The sequence below is a fragment of the Lynx canadensis genome, chromosome B1 (genome assembly GCF_007474595.2).
Source record: "Lynx canadensis isolate LIC74 chromosome B1, mLynCan4.pri.v2, whole genome shotgun sequence".
In the NCBI taxonomy this organism is placed as follows: domain Eukaryota; kingdom Metazoa; phylum Chordata; class Mammalia; order Carnivora; family Felidae; genus Lynx; species Lynx canadensis.
In genome coordinates, this window is record NC_044306.2 from 135,012,152 (window position 1) to 135,036,675 (window position 24,524).

The 24,524-nt window shown below is 35.6% G+C and overlaps 1 protein-coding gene and 1 pseudogene across 7 annotated transcripts in view; one reads left to right on the top strand and one right to left on the bottom strand.

Annotated features, from left to right (window-relative positions):
* The window catches only part of MAPK10 (mitogen-activated protein kinase 10), a 342,250-nt gene that overhangs the window by 132,146 nt on the left and 185,580 nt on the right, over window positions 1–24,524 (top strand). The window lies entirely within an intron of this gene.
* Window positions 12,342–12,872, bottom strand: LOC115512456 (annotated as a pseudogene).

The window sequence follows — 24,524 nt, forward strand, 5'->3', positions numbered from 1 at the left end:
ATGTCCTAGTCTGCAACCTGCATATGCAGGCAGCCCCAGTCCTGATGGACTCCCCAAGTCCTTTCCAACCCTTCTTCTCTCTGCTTTCTTATTCCACTCACAATGGAGCCTGGAAAAGTTTCTTAAAACTTCTCTTTCTAGCCTCTTTTGCTGGAAGGGTGGTCATGTGACATGGTTCTACCTAAGTGGAAGTCTGCCGACACAGTGTATGAGAAAATTTCATTAAGTAAACAGGGGTCAATTTGGTGGACACTAGTCCATTCCTACTTCTTTTAGCAACTAATGAGGATGTGATATCTGGAGTTACAGCAACCATTTTGTGATGCTGAAGTACCCTGCACAGGAGAATCACAGAGACACTGGCCTTAAATAATCAAGCCACTAAAGCAATACCAAAATCTTCCCACCTCTAGGTGTTTTTTGAAGTGAAAAAAATAAACTTCTATTTACTGTTTTGTTACATGTATCTGAAAGCGTTATATATATATTGCATGCTTTCAGATACATATATATCTGATATATATATATATATATATATATATATATATATATATATATCTGGCTTTAAACATCAGTTTCTCTTCATTAGCGTGTTGATAGAAGCTGGAGGTTGAAATTAGGAAGAGAATTTTCTTGGACCTATTTGGATTTCTTATCCTATGTTATTTTGACTTGCTAATTCCGATTTGTTTCACATCTGTTAACTTCTACTCTTGAAAACAATTTCAGAGTAATTTAAGGCTTTCTGAGTTTATTGAGAATATGGATTCCCAATAGTATCTTTATAGATAGCACTTCTGTCTTCTCACCATCACAATGCTGAAATGTATGGTTTGTTCTTCTTTGAAATATTTAATAAGATTGCCAATTCAGCTGCTCTTTGTTTCCAGAAACAATGGCATCACTGCTCTTTGGGGGTTTCCAGTCTGCTTCTCTGTTACCTTTCATGATGGGGGTAAAGCTTTCTGGTTGACCCTGCATTATTAGGAGATCTTGTATCTTAATCCTCAATTTAGATGAGCAGGAAGAATTGCTCAGTGGAATCTGATTTGAGAAAGTTTCTTCCTTTATGGAGTCATGAGCTCTATGAAACTTCTTCTGTGTTATCATCAACATTTTTTTTTTCAGGCTGTGGCCATTTTAGATTTGATCGTTTAGTCATTTCCTGTTCACTTAGTGCTAGGCTGCATTTTCATAAAATTCCCAGTCCTTATAACATGCAGATAGTAGGTGCTCAAAAAGGTATATTGTTTAAATGTTAAATGACAAATTGAGACTTAAAAAAACTTTATTGAGTTTTCTTACATTCTCTTAACTGGGTTAGAATATAGTTTGTATCTAGTTTGAAGTTGTGACTTGGCTTTACAGGAAGAAGTTAATAAATTAACATTTTAATTTAAATAACCAATAAATTTCCAATAATACTTCAAAACTAACTGTGAAAGGGAAGGTTAGAAAAATTAGTAAAGCAATGAGAGATTTGAGAGATCATAACTGGAAATTATGATTGTTAAGAAAGTAATTGCAGGATTTCACAAATATCAGGGTTGTACAAACACCATAATGGTGATTAAATGCATCCCTTGAGATTTTGCCTCTGGTGTTAGATGGAGAACTAGAAAAGCCAAAGATACATAACTTTGGCCTTTATTTAACTCTATTAACCCAACAGAGGATAATGGTGGCTGAAGTGAGGAAAAGTGTTAAGGTACTTCAGGTATGAGAACAAAAGACCAGATGGACTTTTGAGACTGACCAGGCCTGAATTCTTAGAACTTGTCTCTTTTCTTACTTCTTTGAAGCACATCATCATTGGAGCTACCCACCATTCTAACATTTCCAACACTCTTGTAGTTATATGATACTGATCATGATTTTCCCCACTGCCTAGAATGCCCCTTCTCTACTCTAAAACTCCTAGTCATATCTCAAGATCCAAATAAAATGTTACCTCCTTTGTAAAGTATTCATAAAGTCCTCCAAGATATCATAGAGATTCCATTGTCTATGCCCTCAGAGCACTTACATCACACACATGTGTGGATGTGCATGCACACACACAAACACACACAGTGTTTATAAATTATAGCATCATTGCATGTTATGGTAATTTGTTGTCTTTTTTCCTTCCTAGACATTAATTTTGTGATGGTAGGGGCTGTGACTAATTTATCTCACAAAACCAGAGCCTCACAATGCCTGAGACAGAGTAAGTGCTCAATAATTAATTGTCAAATGAATGTCCTGGAAAAGAAATGACTCAGTGGTAAGATTCAATGGGAATTAACATAAATGTAAATCCTGCAATTACAACAGGTCTTGGGATCAGGGCAGAAGGAGAATACAGGTTAGATTAAACAATAATTGTTTTTTTTTTAATTTATTTCTGAGAGAGAGACAGACACAGAGGGGTGGGAGAGGCAGAGAGAGAGAGGGTGACACAGAATCTGAAGCAGGCTCCAGGCTCTGAGCTGTCAGCACAGAGCCAGATGCAGGGCTTGAACTCAATCACCACAAGATCATGACCTGAACTGAAGTAGGACGTTCAACCGAATGAGCCACCCAGGCACCCGTGAACAATGATTTTTAACAATTTAGAATTTGTACATAAGGTGCTTAATTATACCAGTATTTGTCAGGATGTCTTCAGGTATAAGAAAGAGACCCCCTGATTCAAATTGGTTTAAAGAATAAAGGAACTTGTTATCCAAATAGAAAAAGTACAGAGACAGAGCAGGCTCAGAGTGTAATAGAATGGGGGGCATCAGCTTCCCATCTTCATCATTCTTTTGGCTTTTCTTTCCTCTTTTGTTTGGACTTTGATCCCCAGACTGGGTTCCTTCATGATTAGCAGGTGATGATTGGCAGTATATATGTCCTTGTTTTGGGGTAGACCTTCCTTTCTACCATGAAGTAAATATTCTTTCTTTTAGTCTGATTGGTCCAACTTAGGTTGTGCACTCTCCTGTGTCCTTGTGCTTGTCAAGGAATGCCATATAAGGATGGTAAGGTGGTTGGGATGATTGTCATTGGCTCTCTTGAAGGAGGCCCTCTCAAAGTTGTAGGGAATTAACTTCCCCCAACCAAACAGGCTGAGTGTAGGAGGATATAATGGTTAAGAGCACAAATATTCTGCTTGTGTTCAAATCCCATCTCTTCTGTTTACCCGCTCTGTGGTTTTAGACAACCTAACTAACTTAGTCTCCTCATTTGTAGTGGGGGTGGTTAATAGTGCATTATAAATGCTGTGAAGTTTGAGTTATTAGACATAAACTACTAAGAACACAAGGCAAGCACTACTGAAGTGTCAGCTCTTACTTCTTGATTATTTAACCACAACTGATGTTGTTTTAGAAAGGCTATAGCAGAGAATAAATTCTTTTTTAAAAAATTTTTTTAAATGTTTATTTTTGAGAGAAAGAGAGACATAGTGTGAGCGGGGCAGGGTCAGAGAGAGAGGAAGACACAGAATCCCAAGCAGGCTCTAGGCTCTGAACCATCAGCACAGAGCCCAGTGCAGGGCTTGAACTCACGAATCGTGAGATCATGACCTGAGCCAAAGTTGGATGCTTAACCGACCGAGCCACCCAGGCGCCCCAAGACTAAATTCTATATAAGCAAGCAATAATGTTCTTTATGTAAGTTTTTGTTTTCTTTAAAAATTTGACCTTTAGGATTATCCAGTTTATTTTTGAATGTCTATCAGTATATAATGATGGGTCTCAAATTTAAATGGAAGGGTCTGAATGAAAGGTCTCAATGAATTTAAATGAATGGGTCTCAAATTTAAGTGGAAAAGCATGCACTCACTGTCTATTAAACGTGTCTGGAAAGTAAGAAAGAATATTAGCCTGTGTATTCCAAGAGTGTACATTTTGCAAATCCGGTGGTCATATAAACAAATTGTAGACAAAATAACTAAAAATAATTTAGAATAATATATTTTTTAGGGTTTAATTATATTCTTAAACACCATCCACTTTACCCTTTCATTGAAAATAAGAATTCTAGACCACAAGGAATTAAGTGAACTTGCCAAAGTTTATATAGTTTATGGCAAGATTGGTTTTAGAGTCAAGGGTTTTAAATTTTACTCACAAACTATTTTACTGGCTTGTATAACATCCTTCTTGAGTGCTAGACCCATGTACCTAAATAATTAAACATAGAAGTATGTTCTCCTTACTAAGAATTAGCACTGGTGTTAGTGTATAGAACCAGGTAAACAGTTGGATTCAGCAAATCAGTGTCTTCAAAGCAACTTGGATATAAGCTGTATATAGAGCTCTTATAATTAGTATTATGACACATACACAGGCCTAAAAGAGACAAGCAATACAGGCTACTGGATATAATTTATTTGAGTCATATTTTTCAGGAAATTGGTTGCAAATGCTAGCTTGAATTTTTAGATATATGTAATGACTCAGAATGTCAAGTAGCTATCCTAGAGAAAGCTATGTTAATATTTATAAAGAGGAGGGAAAATGCCCTAGACCTAGACCACATATTGGTTAAAATTCCTGAATATTAGTTCTATAAAGTGTTACATAGAGAATATTGTCAGTGTTCAAGTATCGGGGAGTAATCTCCTAAATTTCACGGTATAATTTCAAAAAGAAAGTTTCTCAGGCTCAAAGAGATCATGTGAAGCAATTCAAAATAATAATAATAATAAAAAAAGACAGGGATACTTGATAAGAAACTCAGCTCTTTGATTATCCCTCCTAAAGCTGCCTTTTAAATTGGTGGCTCACATTTTATTGCCTTACCAACATGTCTTCCAGGAATCACAAAACACATATCCACACTTTGTGTGGTACTTTATAGTCCCTCTCTGATATTCACAGGAAGCATCATAAGCCATTTTACAATTCCTACAGGACCCTGTTTTTATTAGAGTTGCTTCTCATCTGGCAGTTCACTTATTCATGCTGAAGGAGGCTATTAAGAACTATTGTGAGTTGAAACACTAAAACTGCCCTTCATTTGATGCATAATTAAATAGAGGCATAAGATCAAGACCAAGTAAGTGTTGATGAGTAGTAATATATTTTAAAATCTATTTTAGAAATTGCAGGCATCTCAAATGCAAGAAACTTTACCTTTCATATACTCCCCATTGCATAGATTGGCACAGTTCAGTGCATTCTTTGGTTTTGTGTTATCTTTCATTAAAAATGATTTTACATGAATGTGTTATAATTTCACAAATTATTAAAAAGCACAAAATGGTTGGCTTTGTTTCTCTAAGTGTTTTTTTAAAAGTGCCTAAACATTTTGCTTCTTCTCTTTTTCATACAGACTTTCTCCCTAGCTTAATGCTTCTTTAGTTGTAACCTAAGAGCTATAAAAACATCTAGAAAAGTGTGTATCTGTATAGCACAGTGGATGTGCTAATGTCAGCCTTCACTATGTGACTCTTTAAAAAAAAAACAAAACAAAAAATGTTTTTTTATTTCGAGAGGGTGTGCAAGTGGGAGAGGGGCAGAGATAGAATCTGAAGCAGGCTCCACTCTTAGCTCAGGGTCCAAATCAGGGCTTGATCTCATGACCCTGAGATCATGACCTGAACTGAAATCAATGCTTAACTGACTGAGCCACCCAGGCACCCCACTTATGGGTCTTCTAAACCATTGCTTCTATTTGGGCATCTTTCCTGCACTGTGGCATTAATCATGAAACATACATTTGTTGAGCTACTACTATGTTGTTTCACATGTAGCAGTGAATCAAAAGTCAACATTCCCTGCCATTGCGGAATTCATATTCTATGGGTCAGGAAGGAGGTTGGGGGTGTAGGAGAGGACAGGTAATAAACAAACAAACAAACGAAAAAACAAACAAACAAAATACATTTCACGTTTACAGAGAACAGTGTTGTGGACTGAAGAAAGCAGGAAACAAGGGTTCACAGTACTGGGATTGGCAGATGGTAGCAATTTTAACTAGGGTGGTCAGGGAAGACCTTACTGGGAATGTGATGTGTGAGTTAAGAGCTGAAGCCGGCCAGGGCAGAAGATACATGGGTATTGGGGAGAAGAGAGTTTTAGGCAAAGGGAAGAGCATGAGCAAAGGCCCTGAGGTGAGAGTGAGCCTGAGGTCTCTGAGGAGCTACCATGCCAGTGTGGCTGGAATGGAATTAGTGAGGCAAGTAGAAAGCAAGTTTAGAGGTGTTGATGGTGCTAGATTGAGTAACCTAAAAGACCACTTTCAGGACTTTTGATCTCACTCTGAATGAAATTGGAGCCATTTGGAGTTTGCCCAGTAAAGACGTATGCTCTAATATTTTAGCAAGGTTCCTCTGGTGGCTGTGTGTAGAATAAGCCAGTATGTATGATCATGAACTAAGTATCTCCACAATTAAGGTTTCCAAGCACCTCAAACTCAGCACTATATCTGTCAACTTCACCCTCTAGTCCCCTCCTTCTTCTGAAGTCCCAATTTCAGTTAATGGCACCACCATTTAAGTTAAAAGAATAATATGATTTATCAGTCTGGAAAATAATCTGGAAAATGACTATAGCATCAAGGTAGAGAAGGGATACCTGGTGTAGTATTTATTTTATTTTATTTTATTTTATTTTATTTTATTTTTATTTTTATTTTATTTTATGTATTTTATTTATTTATTTTCCCTTGACTCTTCTCTCTTCTTCTAATATGTTGCTGCATGGCTTTTAGAAAATGTGTTCAAGTTCTGCCTACTTTATCAAGTTTATAAGATGGCTGAAATTTTTCCTTACAAGGAGATTTATGTCTAAGATTATAATTTTCCCTGAATTTAGTAGATAGTATTTCTGTTATTATAATCTTTGAGAATTAGAAAGTTAACTCTGGGATCTTTACATAAAAAATCCATATTATTAGGGAAACTGATCGTGGTGATTTGGAAATGGTGAATGGGAAAAGTTGATTCATTGTTTAGTTGAGTGGAAAAGAAAACAAATTCTCTTTGTTAATACATTTGTCAGAATATCAGCCATTTATTTTTATATGTGTTTATTATCGAAGAATTAGTCTAGATGTTCATTGATTAGATAAAAGCACCTAAGTATAATAAAGGAAATTAAAGTGAAAACCAGATATTTAATAAGTTTAAAACAGAAACTGTTCGTATTTTATAAGTAACATTATAATATATATCAAATTCAATTCAGAATTTTGAATATAATCTATTCTGAATTTTGAAATATATTTTTGTAAGAGTATTGTTGCTTATACTCAAAAGATGAGAGCAAATAAAACTACTTATTGAACCTACATATTAGAATCTTTACATTTATTAATTTTATTTTTATTTTTAAGAGAGAGAGAAAGATGAATGAGTGTGAGTGGGGGAGTGGGGCAGAGGGAGAGAGAGATTCTTAAACAGGCTCCACCCTCAGTGCAGAGCCTAATGTGAGGCTCAATTCCACAACTCTGGGATCATGACCTGAGCCGAAATCAGGAGTTGGATGCTCAACTGACTACCCCGGTGCCCCTAGAATGTAATTCATTTCTTCTCTTTATCATTACAATAGAGATGTTATTTTTCCTAAGGAAATGGAAACACAGATCAAGTTTAAGGTCACATGGCTAGTACATTAAGGAGTCTGCATTTGAGCCAGATACTATGACTCTAAAGTTTCATTTTCTTTGCATCAAACCTGGCAGCCTCACTCTGATACATATTATGGTTGAGAGGACAATCATTTTACATATTCTTTTTGGTTTTAAAGGGAAAACCTTGGCTAATAATCCTGTATTTTTCTTTTCCTTTCACTTCAAGTCACATTTAAAAGTGGTATTAGGTGAGAATGCATAATTTAAAAGGAAGGCACACACTTTGGGAGACATAATATAATATTCTGGGGTTCCAAGCATCTCTTTTTATTCCAGCCATTAAAATGGATGGGTTAAGAAAGTCAGGTCAAAATGAAATGGTCAGAAAAATCTGTTTTTGCTCTGGAAGGAGCCTGTTGCAGATAGGTGCTAAACCAAATGGATTAGACACAACTCTTCCCAGTCCACTGTACAAGATAGTAACTTTTTACTTCTTTTCAGACTCAGAGGGAAAGGATTAGCTTGAAAACTCACCACCAAAATGACTGGGACATACCCAATCAACCAAATCTTTGTGGAAGTCCCTCAGAAAATTTATATTTTTCGCTAGGCTGTTTTAAAACTAGTTTTCTCCACCCTATAACTTGCAATTATTCCTGTAACTAAGTCTTACATAACCATCAATTATTCTGACTTCACTGAGAACTTAGATTATGTATAAGGATGTCTGAATAACCCAAATTATTCAAATGTATGTTTTTGTTCATTGGGTCTTTATGTTTCATTCTTTGTCCATATTTGTCTATCAGTTACTCAAAAACAGGAGTCTTTCTGTACTTTCTGTGATACCAAAAGCTCAGAAGATTGGAACATAAGCCTTACTCTTCTATTTCTGATATTTGACTCTAGGAAGACATTTATCCTCTTTGGGTCTCAGTTTCCTATCTTTAAAGTGAAAATAATAACTGCTTCACCTATTTACTACCAAGGGGCTTGCATTATGTGAAAACTCTTGGAACACCAAGAAAGTCTTTGAGGCTTCTAGACCTGAACAGTCTCATCTTCAGATCAGCATGGCCTGGCATGCAGCCTTTACTCCAGTAAATATAGGCCATACAGTCATTTTCATGCTTTTCTTCATGTTCTTTCCTTGGACTCTAAAGTTTTATTCCAAGAAAAGCATAGGAAAGTAAATAAAAATTAAATAGAAGAGGAGGAGAAAGCAAATATATATTATGTTTCTCCTTTGTCATTCCTGATATATATTTTTATGGACCTAGAAAATTGGGACAGTGGCTTAGTTGAGCTAGATGACTGAATTTAATTTAAAGATACATACATTAAAAAATAGATTCTGTTACATATCTTTGCAAAAATAATGTCCCAGGGAAATGATTGCAATCCCCTAGATGAATTTTTGCCTTAGTGGGTATATCTATTTAGAATCTAAACAAATCTAACTGGTAATTTTGCTTATGTTTGTAGCATAGTCCAGGGGTCGGCAAACTACAGGGTCAACAATTTTGGTCCACCAACTGTTTTTGTAAATAAAGTTTTATTGAAACACAACCCATGCTCATCAGTTTATTTATGGGAGAGTTAATATTGTGACAGAAACTATATGGCCTTCAAAGCCTAAAATATTTGCTTTGTTGTCCTTTACGGACATTTGTTGTTCCTGTTAAAAATGAACCAATTTTTGTTTCTCTGTAATGTAAGGACACTTAGTTCATATATATCCTAATGCCTGGGGTTCTAAGAACAGGGCTAGCTTCATGGGCACTTGATTTAATACCCTACTATTGCCATCTTGGAAGAATAATTGTTGAAAAAGAGGCTATGCATTTTCATTTGGCATAGCGTTCCTCAGATTATGTAGCTGGTCCTAAGAACACATATTTTTGCAACATTTAAAGATCAAGAGTTTCTTCAATTCAAATGAGGGAAAAATGAATTAGTATTCCTATAATTATGCTTCTACATAAAATCCCAGATTTAGCAAATAAAAATACAGGATACCCTGTGAAATGTGAATTTCAAATAAAGAACAAATAACTATTCAGTATAAGTATGTCCCAAATATTGCCTATGTTTTGTCTGGTAACTTTACTTCTACACATTTGATAACAAGCTCTTTAGGGGTAATAATAATGTATGCATCATAAATATCTACATCATAATCATAAAACATGCTATAGAAATCATTTTTAAACCAGGATAATTCATTAGACTATTAAAAATATACCTCCTTGCATTTTGACTTTCTTATTAGCATCTTGGGTGAAGATTCTAAACCTTATCAATTCATATTTTTCTGATGAAATTTTAAATGGAACTAAAATTTTAATATTCCCTCAGTGTACCTTTTCTAGTTATCCCAGTTGTAGATTTTTAGACAACTTTTCCCAGGGCTGTTAAATTGCCATTCCTATCTGAGCAGATAAAAAAGGTGATTAATAAAACAGAAAGTAGATTAAGTATTTAAAAGTACAGAGATTTTATAATTGAAAATGAAGCAATAAGTGATAAAAATGTTGACCAGATGTTATTCAATATTTTGGGATTAAAATGAAGTAGTAATATTTTGCTGAAATTTAATTTGCATAAAAATAAAGGTGAATAAATCAAGGGTGGTTTTAAAGAAATAACTTATAAATTAGTGCTATTGTAAGGAAATTAGCAAGATGAACTTGTGTAAGTACAATTTTCTTAGAACAGGGCTAACATTAATTTTCATATATTTGAGTATTAGGCAAGTGAGTGATATAATCAATAATTTCAGTAGTCTTCATGGTTCCTCATTTACATGCAAGCAGAATATTCAAAATATATTTATGAGATTAGATTAGTAGCGATAGTTCATTTTCTTTTTTTTTTTTTTAACATTTATTTATTTTTGGGACAGAGAGAGACAGAGCATGAACGGGGGAGGGGCAGAGAGAGAGGGAGACACAGAATCGGAACGAGGCTCCAGGCTCCGAGCCATCAGCCCAGAGCCCGACACGGGGCTCGAACTCCCGGACCGCGAGATCGTGACCTGGCTGAAGTCGGACGCTCAACCGACTGTGCCACCCAGGCGCCCCAATAGTTCATTTTCTTAAAAAAATTTTTTTAAGTTTATTTATTTTGAGAGAGAGAGAGAGAGAGAGAGCATAAGTGGGGTAGGGACAAAGAGAGAGGGGAGAAAGAGAATCCCAAGCAGGCTCTGCATTTTCAGCACACAGCCTGATGTGGGGCTCGAACTCACGAACTGTGAGATCATGACCTGAGCCAAAACCAAGAGTCAGAAGCTTAGCCAACTGAGCCACCCAGGTGACGCATAATAGTCTATTTTAAAAATTAGTAGCAAACAGTAGGTTATGTGGATATATATAGGGACCTTGCATTCTCTTTGAACATTTCTTTGGAAAATAATATGCCAAATCTCTATGTGTAATGTGCTATTTTCTTAAAGTGGTACAATTTAAATTATCATATGAATTCATGTACTGACAATTCACATGCTTAATCTCCCATTTAAAAATGAAATTAATAACCCTCAAAAAGAAACAGAGTACTCAATGGGAACTACATTTATAATCAATTAAACTGTATGAATTTAATTTTTAAATAATCACTTAAAGATCAAAACTAGGAAATATTTTTTCCAAACCATGAATGATGACTTTCAGTTCTGACAAGTCATAATTATTCTATTAACATGCCATTTTAATTTTAATCTGAAAAGTATTTTATGCATGTGATTTTTCATAAAATAAAATCTGAAATAGCTGCAATAAGATTTCCTATATATTCTATATTTTTAAATTATGCACACAATTAAAAACTAGTTGTTTTTCTGCATTTTTAGTGGACCATTAAAAAGGTCAATAATTTCCTTCATAACAATTTATCCTACTATAAAATGAATAGTTTTTATATTCAGAGATAGATGCTGGAGAAAAGGAGAGCCTCGATTTTTATGGTTTTTTAAAGTTATCTCTATGTAATCAAAGCTTGATAAACATTGACTATGTAATATTAATAGGATTTCTTTTTTCAGGTGTTGGCATAATGTAGATTCATCTTGATACCCCCTCCTCCCATATTACTGCCATATGGTCTTTCCATTTTCTTTCTAAGTTTTTATTTTGATTCCAGGTAGTTAACATACAGTGTAATATTAGTTTCAGGTGTACAATTTAGTGATTCAATACTTACATATAACACCCAGTGCTCATCACAATAAATGTCCTCCTTAATCCATCACCGATTTAACCCATCCCCCCACTCATCTTCCCTCTGGTAACCATCAGTTTGTTCTCTGTTGTTAAGAGTGTGTTTCTTGGTTTGCTTCTCTCTTTTGCCCCCCTGTGATTGTTTGTTTTGTTTTTATTTTAATTCTTTTTCAGAAAACTTTTTGCAACTTGTTTTATTCACAATGCCAACTTTTAAAAGGTTATTAAACTAAAGTTAACTAAAAATAAGCTAGGCAGAAATTGCTTTAGAGAGATTTCTAAGATTTAGAAATATTTAGAGATGGAAATCCCAAAATGCCATCTCTCTTATAGAGAACCTACATGTCAGTTTTTCAGAGCAAAGAAAAAAGAAACTTTTGATCATACCAGAAGAAACTCAGCCATAAGTTTGGAATCTGTACTCAAACTCCACATGCAAGGAGGACAACATTCTGGTAAAACAACTGATTTGCTGCTGTATTTGTCTACTGTTTGTCTAATGTTAACAGACATTTAACAGAGCAGTGCAACTACTATTTGGAACCATCCTTACAGTGGTACAGTGTCAGGCATAACATTTCACTTCTCTTCACACCACTGGTTCTCTTGTGTACCTGGGCTTCTTATTCTTCAGTAAAGTCATTTTTGATATTAGAGGTCTTGGGAATCTTCTCAGGAGTTTTCCTCTTAATCATATTGGCAACAGTCTTGCATGTAACATCAAGCAAACCTTTGCTGTGTAAGCAGTTCACAGCCAGAATAAGTTCAAAAAGTATTCCTTGGTCAACTTTTAGGAATTCCTGGTCCCAAATAGGGATATCATCTCTTCACTTCTCTTTGTTGTCATCCTCAGGAGGAGGGGGGTTATCCTTGTGGTGGGTGCACCACTGAATGGCCTTTTAAAATATTGCTGCATTAACATTTGGTAGAGGAACTGGGTCATCCTTCCCTTCATCATTCCCAAATCTTCCAATATGGTCTTGATAGTCACAGACTGCTTGGCAGTTTCAATATCAACTTCAAATATCTCTCCATCAGAACTCTGCAACTTAATTGAAGGCATGGTGCTTGGTCTCAAAGAGACTGTGGGCCAGGGGCTGATAAGAGCAGAGCAGCCTCAGATACAAGAAGAGAAAGGCAGAGAATAAGGCCACTACCTGTTTTGTTTCTTAAATTCCACATATGAGTGAAATAATATGGTATTTGTCTTTCTCTGACTGACTCATTATACTCTGGCTCCATCCATGTCATTGCAAATGGCAAAATTTCATTCTTTTTTATGGCTAAGTAATATTCCATTGTGTAATAGATATACACACATCTTCTCTATCCATTCATCAATCAGTAGACATTTGGGCTGTTTCCATAATTTGGCTATTGTAGATAATGCTTCTCCAAACACGGGGTGCATGTATCCCTTTGAATTAGTGTTTTTTATATTCTTTGGGTAAATAGTAGTGCAGTTGCTGGATAGATAGTTCTATTTTTAACTTTGTGAGGAATGTCCATACTGTTGTCTATCAGTTTACATTCCCACTAACAGTGCAAGAGGGTTCCCCTTTCTCCACATCCCCATCACCACCTGTTGTTTCTTATGTTGTTGATATTACCCATTTTGACAGGTTTGAGGTGATATCTCACTGTAGTTATGGTTTGCATTTTCCTGATGATAAGTGATGTAGAGCATCTTATCATGTGTCTATTGGCTGTCTGTATGTCTTCTTTTGAAAAATGTCTACTCACGTCTTCTGTGCATTTTTAGTTGGATTATTTGGTATTTGGGTGTTGGGTTTTATAAATTCTTTATATATTTTGTAAACTAACCCTTTATTGGATATATCATTTGCAAATGTCTTTTCCCATTTTGTAGATTCCTTTTTAGTTTTGTTGATTATTTCTTTTGCTGCTCATAGGGTTATTTTGATGTAGTCTCTATAGTTTATTTTTGATTTTGTTTCCCTTGCATCACATGATATATCTAGGAAAAGTTGCTATGGCTGATGTCAAAGATACCTGTGTTCTTCTCTAGGATTTTTATGGTTTCAGTCCCACATTTAGGTTTTTAATCTATTTTTAATTTATTTTTGCGTATGGTGTAAGAAAGTGGTTCAGTTTGCATGTAGCTGACCAGTTTTCTCAACACCATTTCTTGACAAGACTGTCCCCCCCGCGCCCCACTGGATACTCTTTCCTGCTTTGTCAATGATTGACAATATAATTGTGGGTTCATTTCTGGATTTTCTATGCTGTCTGTTGATCAGTGTGTATATTTTTTTGACAGTATGACACTGTTTTGATCACGACAGCTTAGTAATATAACTTAAATCCAGAATAGTGATACCGCCAGATTTGCTTTTCTTTCTCATGACTGCTTTGTCTATTTGGGGTCTTTTGTGGTTCCACGCAAATTTTAGGATTGTTTTTTCTAGCTCTGTGAAAAATGCTGTTGTAGGGATTTTTGATAGGGATTGCGTTAAATCTGTAGATTGTTATGGGAAGCGTAGACATTTTAACAGTATTTTTTCTTCCAATCCATAATGGAATGTCTTTACATTTCTTTGTGGTCGTCTTTAATTTCTTTCATCCATGTTATATAGTTTTCAGAGTACAGGTCTTTCACCTCTTCAGTTAGGTTTATTCCTAGGTATCTTATTTTTTTTGGGTGCAATTGTAAATGGGTTGATTCATTAATTTCTCATTCTGCTGCTTCATTATTGATGTATAGACATGCAACAGATTTGTGCCCATTGATTTTGTATTCTGCAACTTCACTGAATTAGCATATCATTTGTAGCAGTTTTTAGTCGAGTCTTTAGGGTTTTTTTATATATAGTATCATGTCATCTACAAATAGTGAAAATTTTACTTCTTCCTTGCTGAATTGAATGCCGTTTTCTTTTTGTTGTCTGATTGCTGTGGCTAGGACTTTCAGTACCATGTTGAATAAAAGTGGTGAGAGTGGACATCTCTGTCTTATTCCTGACCATAAAGAAAAAGGTCTCAGTTTTTCCCTATTTAGGATGATATTAGCTGTGGGTTTTTCATATATGACCTTTGTTAGGTTGAGGTATATTCCCTCTAACTCTACTTTTTTGAGGGTTCTTATTTATCATGAATGGACAATGTACTTTGCCAAATGCTTTTTCTGCATCTATTTAAAGGATTATATAGTTTTTATCCTGTCTTTTATTAATGTGATTTATCAGGTTGATTGATTTGCAAATACTGAACCACCTTTACAATTCAGGAATAAATCCCACTTGATTGGGTGAATCATTTTTTAAATGTATTGTTGGATTCAGTTTGTTAATATTTCATTGAGAATTTTGCATCCATGTTCATCAGGGATATTAATCTGTAGTTCTCTTTTTTAGTGGTGTCTTCATCTGGTTTTAGTATCAGAGTAATGCTACCCTCATAGAATGAATTTGGAAGTTTTCCTTCATTTTCTATTTTTTGGAATTTGAGAGGAGTACGTATTAACTCTTATTTAAGTATTTGGTAGGATCAGCCTGTGAAGCCCTCTGGACTTGGATTTTTGCTTGCTTGTTGTTCTTTGATTACTGATTCAGTTTCTTTGCTGGTTATTGAACTGTACAAGTTTTCTATTTCTTCCTGTTTCAGTTTTGGTAATTTATATGCTCCTAGGAATTTATCCATTTCTTCTAATGCCAATTTATTGACGTATATAGTTTTTATAATATTCTGTTATGATTGCTGTATTTCTGTGGTGTTGGTTGGTATTTCTCCTCTCTCATTTGTAATTTTATTTACTTGGGTCATTTCTCTTTTCTTTCTCCTCTAGTGAGAGGTTTATCAATTTTATAGATTTTTTTCCAAGAACAAGTTCCTGGTTTCATTGATTTGTTTTATTTTTTTTGTTTGTTTTGTTTTTAGTTTTACATCATTTATTCCTGCTCGAATCTTTATTTTTTCCTTCCTTGTGCTGACTTTAGGCTTCATTTGCTGTTCTTTTTCTAGCTCCTTTAAGTGTAAGTTTAGGTTGTTTATTTGAGATCTTTCTTGCTTCTTGAGGTAAGCCTGTATTGCTATATACTTTCTTCATAGGACCACTTTTGCTTGCATATCAAAGATTTTTTACTGTTGTATTTTCTTTTTCCTTTGTTTCCATGTGCTTTTTTAAAAAATTTCTTCTTTGATTTTTTAGTTGACCCATTCATTGTTAAGTAGCATGCTGTTTAGCCTCCATGTATTTGTGCTTTTTCCAGATTTTTTCTTGTGGTTGACTTCTAGTTTCAAAGTGTTGTGATCATAAAAGATGCATGATATGACTTCAGTCTTTTTGTATTTGTTGAGGCCTCTTTTGTGGCCTAATATGTGATCTATTTTGGAGACTGTTCGCTGTACACTTGAAAAGAATGTGTATTCTGCTTTTTAAGATGGAATGTTTTGAATATATCTGTTAAGCCCGTCTGGTCTAGTGTTGTCATTCAAAGCCATTGTTTCCTTGTTTACCTTCTGTTTAGATGGTCTATTGATATAAGTGGGATGGTTAAGTTCCCTACTATTGTTGTGTTATTATCCATTAGTTCCTTTATGTTTGTTATTAAGTTTTATATATATATGTTTATATAAATTACATATAAGTTTATATAAATATATAAGTTTTATATAGTTGAGTGTTTCATGTTGGGTGCATAAATATTTATAATTGTTATGTCTTCTTATTTTATTGTCCCCTTTGTTATTATAGTGTCCTTCTTTGTCTCTTGTCAGTCTTTGTTTTAAAGTCTGTTTTGTTCAATAGAAGTATTATGACTCCAGCTTTATTTTGACATCCACTTGCATGGGAAATGTTTCTCTATCCCCTCACTTTCAATCTGCAGGTGTCTTTAAGTCTAAAATGAGTCTCTTATTGGCAAATATTGATGGATTGTTTTTTTTTAATTCATTCTGGTACTCTATGTCTTTTGATTGTTTAGTCCATTTACATTCAAAGTAATTATTGATAAATGTGTATTTATTGCCATTTTATTACTGGTTTGTGTTTTTTTTTTTTTTCTGGAGATTTTCTCTACTCCTTTCTTGTCTTTCTCTCATATTTTGCTGATTTTCTTTAGTGATATATTTGGATTTCTTTCTGTTTATTATTTGCATGTTTATTAGTGGTTTTTGATATATGGTTATCTTCTGCATATAGCAATCTATGTTAAGTTGATTGTCATTTAAGTTTGAACCCATTCTTTTCTCCTCTCCTCCCCACATTTTAGGTATATATAATTATTTTTTATATCATTTTTTTTGGTGTGAGTTCCTTGACTTATTTTTACAGAAATAATAATTTTTACTGCTTTTATGTTAACTGCCTTTATATTGCCACTTTTGGTCTCTCCTTACCACTCAAAGAGTCCCTTTTACTGTTTCTTGCAGGGCTGGTTTAGTGTCATGATCTCCTTTATCTGGGAACCTCTATCTCTCCTTCTATTCTAAATGATAGCCTTGGTGGATAGAGTATTCTTGGCTGCAGATTTTTTCCATTCAGCATTTTGAATATATGCCACTCCCTCTGGCTTGCCAAGTTTCTGTTGAAAAATCTCCAGCTAGCCTTATGCATGTTCCCTCATAAGTTAAGGACATCTTTTGTCTTGCTACTTTACTTTTAAGATTTTTTTCTTTGTCACTATATTTGCAAATTTAATTACAATATGTCTTGGTGTGAGCCTGCTTTTGTTGATTTTGATGGGAGTGCCTCTTGGATCTGGATGTCTTTTTCCTTCCTCAGATTAGGGAGGTTTTTCAGCTATTATTTTTTCAAATAAATATTCTGCCTTCTTTTGTCTGACACTTCTTCTTCTGGGACTCCTATAATATGAATGTTATTATGTTTGATGGAGTTTCTTAAGTTTATTTTCGTTTCTTCTTTCCTTCTTTGGTTGAGCTTCACTTTTTTCCATTACTTTATCCTTTAGGTCATTAATTTGTTCCTCTGATTCTTCTAGCCTTGTGTTCATTGCATCAACATGTTTCTAATCTTGTTTATTGTACTTTCATCTCTCATTCTTTTTTAAATTTAAATTTCAGTTAGTTAACATACAGTGCACTATTGGTTTCAGGAGTAGAATTCAGTGATCATCACTTACATACAACACCCAGTGCTCATCACAAGTGCCCTCCTTAATACCCATCACCCATCTGGCCCATCTCCCACTTCCCTCCCTCCAACAACCCTCAGTTTGTTTTCTATTAGTAAGAGTCTTTTGTGGTTGGATTTATTCTTTGTTAACTCTTTTATCTCTGAGGTAAGTGTCTCACTGATGTCTTCTATTCATTTCTCAAGTCCAGTGAATATCCTTATGACTGTTGCTTTAAATTCTCCATCAAGCATGTTACTTATATCTTATATCTGTTTCACTTAGATCTCTGGCCATGGCCTTATCTTTCTCTTTCATTTGGGTTAAATTCCTATATCTTCACATTTGTCTAAGATTCTGCTTCGTTCTCTGTGTTAGAAAGCTAATTATATCTCCTGCTCCTAAAAGTAATGGCCTTATGAAGAAGAGGTTATGTAGTACCCATAGCATGGCACTTCAGGAAGTGTCTCTGGTGTGTGCTGCTTGCACTCTACTATTGTGTTTTGGCTGCTCTATTCTCTAGGCCAGTTGTCTGCAGAGACTCTTCTTGCCTGCTGTGAGCAGTGTCTGGTCCCTGGCCTGAATTTGGTGGGTTTTAATTAGATGTGCTCTGGTCTGCTTGTGAAATAAGACCTGTCACCACCTCCATCAAAACTGAGGCTCTGCAAAACTCTCCTGTCAGGAGACATGGTGTGGGCAGGGGTTTGTGCTGTCTTCTGGGGGAGGGGTCTATCCACTGGGACTGAGGCAAGTGTGACTGAGAGGGGCAGTTCCATCAAAGCACAGGGTGGTAGGACCTAGTGTATGCAAGTTAGGCAGCCAGTGTCCCACTGTGCTCTTCCCACAAGTGGTTCTGTGTTTATGCTGAGGGATTTTATATTTTGTTTGTTTGTTTTCCCTGTATAATAATGCCATTCTTTGAGAATCTCTGAATAATTTTAGTTTGGCTGTACATAATCCTCAAGGCTGGTCTAAATGTCTTTTGGGACGGATTCTACCTTGTAACTGATTTTGCTGACAGATGAGAAAATATTCTACTAGAGACCTGAGAATAGTAGTATTATCTATATGTCTTTTTTCAAATAATTATAATATTCAAAGTATATATTTACATTTTTTGCCACTCCCAGGAGAACAAATATGTGGGGGTAACTATGAGAATGCCCCCTTTTCATTGCTGGTTCATTAGGGGTTTTATGTTTTCATGACTCACAAGACAAACTGTGACATTCACAATACATTATTATTAGATATAAAACTTTTTTTTAAAAAAAATCAAGAAAAACAATTCACCAAAGCCATTGAAAACATGCTTCCAAGTGAAGCCAGGTAAATTGGATTTACAATGCTTTGGGAATGTATATTTCTCATGTGCAAAACTTAATAATTTGAAATGATATTGGTAAATATTTAGGGACAGCCATATCAGACTCTTAAGAAATTCATTCTCACTATGGAAATGGTCTTCAGTCATACTTGTAACAGAGAACACAGAATTCTTTAGCATATTGTCCTAACATAGAATAGAAAATTAAGTTCCAAGCACATCTGTCATTTCATATTTTCTGAAACTATCTTTGAAACTCTTGAGGAGAAGTTAAAGTGATGGCTTCTTCCTAGATTCTTACATAGTTGGGTAGCTCATTCAGAAACTGAACTAATATGCAATTCACAGTGTTGAATTAAAATCTTAGAGGAAAATATATTTAAGGTTTGATGTTCTTTACTATACTAGCTTGTGTCCTATAAAAGAATTTCAAAATAATCTTAAAACTCTGGATAATGTACTATAATTATGACTATTAAACAATGATCTTTTAACCTGTCACTAATAATATGCTGTTTTTCTTCTATTTTTTAAAACTAATTACATTTCTTTCATTATAGTTGCATACAATAATTCCAAAATGCACTATGATCTTGAAACATAACGGTCCACTAAAAGTCTGGTAAAGTGGAAAGTGGAAAGAAAATAAGTATTGGATATTTAGACACCCAGGTGATAAAACAGAAGCTTGTTTCTTATTTATCATGTGAATTCCTCACACACTTAGATTCCATTTTTTATAAAGTCATGCCTGCCAAGCTCACCTCAATGAGAATCATGTATATGAGCACATGCTGAGAGCTAGATTTTAAATTTTAAGAAATGAAATTCCATATTTAATTAGCGTGATACATGTACCATTTGCATTACCCTGTATGCTGTCATAATTAAAAGGCTTCTCTTGATGTACTCTCAGAGAAATCTATTGATAGAAGCTTCTGTTTCCACTTTCTCTTTTGAAATGCATATCCATATGTGTTAAGATATCTTATCACTATCTATACTTATAACTATATATTTATTGGGTTATATATCCAGGGATACATTTACAGAGAACATATAGGAGAGAAACCTAATAATAAATCTTGTATCAGTGGGCACCAAGAATACAGTGTCATCTGGAAATATTTCCTATGAAATGTGACCAGGTAAATAATATGTGTTAATATATATTTTTAAAGTTTATTTTTTAGAGAGATAGAGCACAAGAAGGGGAGGGACAAAGAGAGAGGGGGAGAGGGAGAGAGACAGACAGACAGAGAGATAGAGAATGGATCCAAGCAGTCTCCACGCTGTCAGCGCAGAACCTGATGTGGGGCTCGAACCCACAAACTGCGAGATCATGACCTGAGCTGAAATCAAGAGTCAGACATTTAACTGACTGAGCCACCCAGGCGCTCCTATGTGTTAATATTTTATTAGTAATTATTAAGTGTAAGAATTTTAAAATAGGAATAAATGATATATTAACTCTCTTTTTACTTCCTGATAAAATATGACAACTGTGTCAGGGTTCCAAAGACCACTGCCAAATTTTGAGATTCATAGGAGAACTCACAGGACTCAGAATATAGTTCCACATACAGCTAGGATTTACTAAAGTGAAAGGATGCGGGGTGCCTGAGTGGCTCAGTTAGTTAAATGTCTGACTTCGGCTCAGGACATGATCTCATGGTTCATGAGTTCAAGGCTCTCATTGGGCTCTGTGCTGACAGCTCAGAGCCTGGAGCCTGCTTCAGATTCTGTCAGTCTGTCTGTCTGTCTGTCTCTGCCCCTCCCCTGCTTGCACTCTGTCTCTCTCAAAAATAAACATTAAAAAAAAAATTTAAGGTGAAAGGATGCAAAGTACAATTAGCAAAAGGAAAAAAAAGAAACATACAGGGTGACGTCTGAAGGAAACCATGCTCAAGCTTCCAAGAGTCCTCTCCCAGTAGAGTATCACAGGATGTGTGTAATTTCTCCAGCAACAAATTGTGGCAATATGGCTACCAGGGAAGCTCAGTTGGGACTCAGGGCCTAAGATATTTATTGGGGACTAGTCATGTTGTCCCCTTTGTCTGGCACATACCAAAATTTGAGAGTCTCATAAGGTAAGCAGGTGTTCAGCATAAACCACATTGCTTGCACATACAGTTTTGACATTCCAATCAGTTCTGGCTGGCAATGGCAGAAGCATCCCTCCAATCCAAGTTTCCATACTTTAGTCAATGGCTGTAATTTCAAGCAGGCCTTTTGAAGGATAGCAGTCTCAGGCCTGCTATTAACTTTTTTACTACACAGAAACCAAATATATTAAACTATTTAGATTCTTGTTTGGGTATTAAAACTTTTTTTCCCCCTAGGGTATTAATGTGCTTTAGTAGTTGAATTTATACACTAATTGGGAGACGTTAACTTCAAATTTTCTTTAGGCCAACCAAACATCTGGTGTCTATAAGTTTTAGATTACTCTGAAGTAAATGAGGATTGATTTTCATTGCAATAGAGAAATTATATTTAAGATGTTATTCCTCTAAATGGTGAATCTCATTCATTTTTGGTAATTTTTATTTAACTTCTATTTCAAAGGTAAGGTTCTCTTACTTTACATCTCAAACTTGGAAGAAAACACAAACTGAGGTATATATAGTCCTATGTAGTGACTACGTTCTCTTAAATTTCGGAGATAGCGGCGCCTAGGTGGCTCAGTTGGTTAAGCAGCCGACTTCGGCTCAGGTCATGATTTCGCTGTCCGTGAGTTCAAGCCCTGCATCGGGCTCTATGCTGACAGCTCAGAGCCTGGCGCCTGTTTCAGATTCTGTGTCTCCCTCTCTCTGACCCTCCCCCGTTCATGCTCTGTCTCTCTCTGTCTCAAAAATAAATAAACGTTAAAAAAAATGTAAAAAAAATTCGGAGATAAGGAAAGGGAAGAAATACATATGTTCATGATTTAAATTAATAGGGCTGATTTTGGGTTATTGATTTTTGATTTTCAATTACTCTGTCTTCTTCAAATCATTCTTTATATTTACCCAGACTGATCATTTTAATGTTTTTAATGTTTATTTATTTATTTATTTTTTGAGAGAGACAGAGTGCAGTCGGAGGAGTGTCAGAGAGAGAGGGAGACACAGGATCCAAAGCAAGCTCCAGGCTCTGAGCTGTCAGCACATAGCCTGACATGGGGCTCAAACTTAAGAACCACAATATTATGACTTGAGCCAAAGTCGGAGGCTTAAGCGATTGAGTGACCCAGGCATTCCCAGACTGATCATTTTCATGCACAAGTCTGATAATATGATGCTTATTCTGAACCCCTTCATCCATAATGCTTGCTCTGACTTTCAGTCACTCACATTTCTCTATGTTCCCTCCAACACTGTGTTTTTGCCAATGTTAGTCCTTCTGTCTGACATTCTCTACACTTCTTTTTTTATCTATCTACTTCTACTCATTCTTCAGCTTTCAGCCCATATATCACTTCCTTAATATTTTTAACTGACCAGGATTGATCCTATTATAATAGATGGGCCAGCATAGAATCATATACTTTCTTTCTCTGGAAGTTGTCACAGTTGAAAATTGACATTTCTTGAAATGATATTGATTAATCTTTGTTCTTACCATTAGACTGAAAACCCCACTATATCCTCAATGTGTAGCAGAATTTCAGGCCTGTTGTATATCAATAAATGTTTATTACATGAAAACTTTGGGCTGTTTTCATTTGTTCATACCCTTGGGTCATCAGAATTGAGGTAGAGATCTAACTCTCTTACATATGGAATTTTGGATATATATAAGGCAACTAAGCTATAGCTAAAACAAGACCTAAAAAAATAACTGTGGCATATTTAAGTCATTAATGTGGAGGAGTGTTATGCTCACTTTGCAGAGGAAGAATGGACCCCTACTCAAAATTTATTTCAGATGTTGAGACTATGATGTCATTCTGCACCAAGCGTGTATGAAAAGACTTATTACTCACATAGTGAGGCTTTCTGGGGAGAGCAGGGCATGTTCCTAAGCAGGTCCACACAAAAGACCACCCAATGAGACTATATGTTACACAGGATTTCAGTCTTTCTCCTAAGCACTCTGAAGAAAGGGCCAATTCCTGGGTGAAACATACATCCCAAGCCTAGCATCAGTGGTGGTATATGTTGGAATCAAGACACATGTTTTAATCTGAGATACACAGATAGGTCTTGGCCAAGATACATGATCCAGGGCCACTTTAAGGAAGGCCCCAATCCCATACTTTAGTCCCTAGATGCCAAATAGTGAAATGTCCTACCTAGGTCAGTTAAATCCTAACAGAAGCTCAGTAGAACTCAGCAAATGTAGCACAAAGTAGCATAGCTTAAAGCACAAGCTAGTTAGTAGGCAGCAGCTCAAAGCGCATGCTCTTCAGCAGGCAGAAGAGTCCATTAGCAAGCCAAAGCAAGAGTAGAAAGACCCCCAGCAATGGCAATTATCATCTAGACATGAATGCTTTGCCAATTGTTATGGTCACCTTGTAGAGGAGAGATGGGTCTCCCACCCAAAATTTGCTTTAGATTTTGAGAATAATGATACCATACATGCACCAAGACTGTGAAAAGTCTAATTACTCATATAATGAGACTTTCTGGGGGGGAGACCAGACATGTTCCTAAGCAGGGTCAAAAATGGGTTTGAGAAAACAGGGAAAGGAGACTGGGTTGGGATTTTACTGTGATTAGGGGTGGGGCTGAGATGAGGGTTTCTCTGTGCAGTGCTCAGGACTTCACTGGTTTGAACTTCCTGATGTCACCAAAGAACGGAGCATCTGAGCTTTCTTAACAACTTGCCCAGACAGAAGTGGGGGAGGTGATGGGAAGAGAGGAGAGCTGGAAAGCTGTCAGCTATCAAACATCAAGAATGAAATTAGACTCTATATAACATGAGGGTAGTAAAGATCTGCATGCACATTTCTGAGTAGCCTATTTTGCTGTTTGAAGTATGTCTGTTGATAGGAAATGTTGGGTATATTATTTTTATGTAAATAATCCTATTGTATGTGTTAAAAACCATGCCCAAGATAACCTTTCCTGCTCTCTTATTCTCAAATTATATAATATGATATAAAGGTTTACTATAATACTGATTTACTAAGTCAATTATTGGCATTGCATGCTTTAATTACTATTCTGTGAGTCTAGTTCAGCATCATGAATTCCATCTGAATTTTATTGTGTTGTCATACAGAATTCATGTAGGGGTCAGTCAACTAGAATGGGCAGGGGTGGGGTTTCTGGATGGCTCAGATGGTTAAGCATTCTACTCTTTATTTCGGCTCAGATTGTGATCTTCTGGTTTGTGAGATCGAGCCCTGTGTTGGGC